We start from the raw sequence: 6007 nt of genomic DNA on the forward strand, positions 1-6007 counted from the left end.
GACCACCATGGATCTTCACTGTGTCCAGCTCATCTGCTCAGCCTCCTTCTTTCTTGTTCACACACCCAGAGGCGAAGTGTTGTACAGGGCATGATGAGGTCTGCACTTGTGTGTGGTCCCAGGGATGACACAGCCAGGATGGTTGTACAATCTATCAGCAAGACTTGTCACCCCTCAGAAACTCAAAGGAGTGGAGACATGGCACAAAGACAGACCCAAACGTCTACCTTGCAGATTCCTCCCAACTCTTCCTCCTCTCCCTCCTGTTTAGGGAGGCCACAGGGCAGAGATGGTTCCACACAGGGAAGTCCCCTTTTGTACACTTCCTGATAAGCCCAGAAATCCCTGACAGTTCCATTGTTATTCTTTTACTGTGGGGTGAGAGATGTCCTTGTCAACAGATGGGACAAGAGTGGTCACAAGGAGTGGAGGGAACAGTAAGCAACATGTCATCTCAAATGCTATTCAGCCACACCGTTATCATATCAGACCCAAGGCTGGAACACACAGTTACACGACACTTAGACAAAGAGGATCAGACCAAACATACACCGCAGAGGCAGGAGCCACACAAAGCCCTGAGGTTCTGGGAGGTGAGAGTTAGCTGTGAGATCCACAAAGGGAAGGTGGACGAATGGACCACTGTCCCCACCAGTCTGCTGTCTGGTGGAGGGAAGACGTTTGCATGATTTGTTTTCATCCCAGTCCTCTGGCTTCACTAAAAACTTAAGTTTGTATGCTTAGAGCTGAAAGCTGGGTGTCCTAATGGCTTCCGAAAGGCAGGGGAAAGGCAATTTAAAGTAAAATCCTGCCATTGTTCATTGACCTACCAGTTGCAACTGGTAGAAGAAAATAGTTTTGATTTGGAGAAGAAACCCCTGTATTCAAGGACATCCAAGCCTGGGTGCCATTGTCGGATGACACAGCCAGGACGGTTGTACAGTATATCAGCAAGACTTGTCACCCCTCAGAGAGCGGATCACACATCAGGGCTTTTACAGGGAAGAGATGCCCTTCGTTCCAGAAGAGCAGGAGTGAAATGAACCATGAGTCTTGCCAGAGATCCCAATGACCCACCTGTTGTTTCAGCCCCCGCATCCTGAACAGAGACTGGGCACCCCTGGGAGGGCTCCTCCGTCTTCACCATGCTTGGCAGCTCCAGCAGGCCTTTAAAGGCTGGTTTATCCCCAAAGTGGGGGTGAAGTAAGTAAAAGTTGTGCGTGTACCATCTTGTCTTTCCTTCTTGATGTGTTCTCTCTTCTTCCCACCCTCAGGGACTTCTGGGGATTAAATCACAGAGGAGGAAGTATACAGATCTGCTTTGCCCCCTGAAGATGCTCGTCCCTTGCAAAAATAAGCCCTCTGTGAGGAGAGCAGTGCTAAATGCAAAATGTTGAATTATTGATAACACTTCAGGAAACTCCGAAAGGGAGATGGAGGTCAGGGTAACTTTGTAGACAGTCCACAAATAATGACATGAGTAAGAGAGGCCATCTCTTCAGGGAGTAGGGGCAGCTGGCAGGGGCTTCAGGAGAGGTACAGGAGGTATTCCTTAAGAGTGGTGACACCTGGCTCACATTAAAGTTCCGAGAGCCTTGCTTTCCCTGTTGGTGAACTGGGGGTTAGTCAGAGTATTTCATAGCCTGCTTAGAGGACTCAACAACGGCATGGCATAGACAATGTGTGTCAAGATGACTCCAGGTTCCTGTCTTAGTTCACGTAGCTGCTATCACCCCTCGTTACTCTGTGGATTCAATCAAAAGATTTTCAGATGGGTAGGTAGTAGAACACTAAAATGTGTCAATGGGCAGTTACTCTTCTTTCCGACCTATCTTATAAATATGATTATGCAGCCAAGCCTCAGCGTGGAACAGTTAGGTGAGTGCTGAGGAGGGGGCTGTATGAGTGGAGTGGGAGTGGCTGGCCAGTTAGTGTGTGAGGAGCGCTCGTGCCTCTCAACAACTAACGCCAGTGTCAGCAAGAGCTAAGGGCTGGGCTGAAGCTGTACCCAGACCACATCTCCTCATTTTATGTCTCCCAAGACTGACCCATGTGCAGCACATCTTCATTCTGAGACAGGTCTGCTTAGCATATATCCAGGTACAGAGACACACTGCGGATGTCGAGACCTGGAAGAATGATGAACTCTAGCAGAAACAGCCAACTAAGGAATAGCTAAGGCGTACTTTCCTTCCTCCATCACCCCCACCCCCAGCTTCGCTGGGCATGTGCATCTTCAAACTCACAGGAACAATCATGCACTCCATATATTCTCCTCTTTTTATGGCTCTTATTGGTGTAGCGGCATTACTCAGGCTCGGCCGTCCCGTCTCCAGAGCGGATTTCTTTTGCATCTGTGTTTATATGGATATCGTTTGAACAACTATCCCCCACTCCTGCTGTCAGCTCCCATTCCACACTTCACATATTATGAACTTATTTAAACAGAAATCTTTCTCTCTGGATGTGTTTCTTTCCCATCTGCTTCTCCTCTACCCCATCCTAGCAATTCTCATTTTACAGCAATCCTGTGATATCGTTTATTGTTACTCTTGATTTCCTAAGCTGCTTCTGTACCTTTCAGGATGGAAACGGGTGGAGGTACAGAGCACTGTGATTGACATTCAGGACAATGCTTCTTACCTCCAATAATTCTAGAAGTGTTACATCAATATTTAAGAGCAAAGATCTCGCCGATGACTATACTTCATATGCGTATGATGATTTACAGCTGGTTTTGAAGTGTACTTTAATTTTAGGGAGATTGAGAGGCAGGAGGGAGAGTGTGGCTTTTTTATCCAGCTTTCTCTTAATGTCCAGACTTCAGCTGCATGTTGTGCTGACTGGTGTCTGGGTGTTCAGCTTCATTGTTCTCCTTCCCCTTAAATGTGTCTTCTGAATGTTAGAATCATGGTGTGGTAGGGATTGGGCTGAGATGGTTCTTATTTTACTAACCAGCTGAAATACGGGGAAGCAAGTCTGTCTCTGAATAACAATGTATTTTTAGGGTAGTACCATTGTCGAGTGGTTTCTATTGGGTGTGAGACTGTATTCTGTTACTTGGATGATCTGTTACAAACTCTCTAGTTCTGTTTCCCAGTTCTGTCAAGTTTATGTAAAGTGTTGGGACAAAGAAGAAGATCTATCTACCCAGGGTGAATGTTTCTTCTTTCTACAGCAGCCTCACCCAGATGATCGGTCCAGAGCCTTCTGTGTGCTCGTGAGGTCAGAAATGAGGTCAGCTGATATGTGTGAGGAGAAATTAGTCTTTGGGGTCTTTGAGGAAGCATAGGTGGATGTCACAGTCTGTAGCAATTTCTTCAGGTCACCACATCTGTGTTACGCATGGCCTTCCTGGCTCAGCTCTTGTGAACAGACCACTTTTTCTTTAATCTAAAAGAAGAGATTAGGTAAAAGATGCTCCCACAGAGCACTGGACCCTGAGTTGAGAAACACCTAAATGACTAGAAATCTTTTCAAGCCTCAATGGGCTATATTAAAACTGCCTTGTGCATAACAAACGTGACCAAAGTATCCACCAATCCTGAGTAATGATGAGCTGGACTTTATAGCCCATACCACATGGAGGCCCTTGCTCTTTTTCCCCCCACCTTGAGAAAGTAAAGGGGTTCCAATTGACTCCCAGTAGAACTGTTTTATTAAACATATAGACACATTTATTTTATAAAAATGGTAGCAACATTTCTTCTGTAGTGAGGGTATCATTTCAGAATCATGTTCACATAAAACCACTTTCAGCCACAGGCAAGACAAGAAGGGGAGAAAAGTGCAGTTCTGAAAATGAAGCTACAGACCCAGCATGGGAAGCAAAAGTGGGTGTTCCTTACCTGGCTCTCAGCCCACAGGCCCCAAGATGCCTTTCAGGAACAGAAGCTTCCACACATCAAGCAGCCCCGCTCATTCTCAATAGCATCCCTCTTTCCATCCCATCCATCCTGGGGTCCTAACTAGCTTATATGGAGCTTCTGTTATGAAATTGCAGCCTGGTTTGCTCCTTGCCAACTGACTACCTCCTTTTGAACCTCAAGCCACAAAACAGAAGAGTAGTAAGTTCCAGGAGGATGTCAGTGGAGAACTTCTGTTTGAAACCTCCTTCTCAGAAGTCACCATTCAAGCCTGCACAGCTGGAGATGACAGATGATGCCAACAGGTCCAGCTGGAAATATCGCAGTTATCCAAACAGCTCCGGCTGCACCTGTGGAGTTAAAGTGATTACATCCACAGTAGAATAAAGGTGTCCCTTCTTGCTCAGAAAATCCACTGCTTGCTTGCTTACTTGCTTGCTTGAGGTTATAGGTGTGTGCTGAAACTGGTTCCTAAGATCCTTCTAGCTCAGTCCTTCTGGTTCTGAGAAGCCTTAATTCAGCCCTTGATTTGGGGCCATTTGCTGGCATGAAGTTATCCCCTCCCCCTGCCAAAGCTTTCTGAGTTCACCCACTTCTGGGTCGCTGATAGATGTCCTTCTTGCTGAGGTTGGTGGTTGGAGTTGCTGAGTACCATGTATGAGTTGATTGCTTCCAGTATATGTGTGGTGAACTCATTCATATCTTTCAGGAGAATAATTTTAAAGGCTATCAGACTCTTTACTCCGAGAAGACTGAGAGGGCCAGCCACTTTCACGTTTGTTTCCAGAGCAACCACAATGTTTCCAGCACTGGCATTGTGTGTGTCAGCCCACTGGTGAACATCCGTGGGCAGCTTTTATAGCATCTATTTTGTAAACAATATTAGTTGGAGCTTTTTCTGTATATCTGATTATTCTCAGAGTAGTGACTTGTGAAATCTCAGCGTTCCCGATTTTGAAGACTTCATCAGTCAGAGTAGCAGCTGGGGTATGGTACAGGGCACAGTGTGCTGGGCTCCTGCATTATTTTCTACCTTAGAAGGTGTGGGTGAGCTGAAGGTCTCAGACTGCATGTGCAGGCTCCCCATAGGTGGAGCTGCTATAGCTTTTGCTGCTGTTCTACATTGTGGTCTAGGTTCCCCCGAGAAAGCAGCCCAGAGAGCACCAGTCCAACAGGCTTGGTGAATGAATACCTCACAACTGTTTGTTACCCTGATGTATTGATGTTAGTGGTGTGACTGCTTTACACTGGTACCAAGAGTTATGTATCTGTGATGGTTTTGCAGGTGAAAATGAACATATGTCTGTCTTCTATGGTTTGTTACTGCCCCTGGGAATGGCATTAAGCCAAAGGAAACTTCTTGGGGAGGTCAGAGTTGGCAAGGGATAAAACCTTTTTGAGGGTAGAGAAGTCTACACATACTACAGAAACAAGACCTTAAACCCCAAGACTTCTCCTGCCACAACTGCCTATCAACACATGAGATGGTCTCTTCTCACCCCAACTCTGCTTCATTTGCTTTCTGCTGTAGTGATATTTCATTTGTATTTTAATAAATAAAGCTTGCCTGTGGATCAGAGAGTAAAACAGCCCCACTGGTCAATCTTACAGACCAGGCAGTGGTGACATACACCTTTAATCCAAGTAGCCACAGTGGTTTGCCACAGAAACTGGGCAGTGCATGCCTTTAATCCCAGTGGTGCATGCCTTTAATCCCAGACCTAAAACGGAATACAAGATGGGAAGAGACAGCTCTCAGACAGTCTCATTGTGAGATTCTTGGAGGCAGGACACCATTTCAGACTGAGGTCAAAGTAAGAGCCAGTGGCTGGATATTTTGCTTTTTAGATCTTTGGGTTGAACCCCAATTTTTCCCTTTGGGTTTTATTAATTGTGCATCATTCTGCTCTGTCCTATTTTCTGTTCTTGGTAGTTTTGTGGAAGGGTTGACTCTATGGAGGTTGGGTGATTTGGAGATGAGGTGTGCTCCTTACAACCTCAGTCATTGGAATGACCTCAGTCATAGGATGACTGGGGTCATCCTCAGGGTAGGTAAGCAGCAAGTCAGCCTCAAATGGGAGATTGGTCCTTCTTGCTGTGAGAGGTAGGCATGTTTGTGCTAATGAAGAGATCATTCATAA

At 46.0% G+C, this 6007-nt stretch overlaps 1 pseudogene; it reads right to left on the reverse strand.

Moving 5' to 3' along the window:
- Window positions 1-4124: 4124 nt before the first annotated feature.
- Window positions 4125-4990, reverse strand: LOC126505335 (replication protein A 32 kDa subunit-like; annotated as a pseudogene).
- Window positions 4991-6007: the final 1017 nt, after the last annotated feature.

The sequence above is a fragment of the Alexandromys fortis genome, unplaced genomic scaffold (genome assembly GCF_014885135.2).
Source record: "Alexandromys fortis isolate MF-2015 unplaced genomic scaffold, M_Fortis_MF-2015_v1.1 scaffold_62, whole genome shotgun sequence".
NCBI lineage: Eukaryota > Metazoa > Chordata > Mammalia > Rodentia > Cricetidae > Alexandromys > Alexandromys fortis.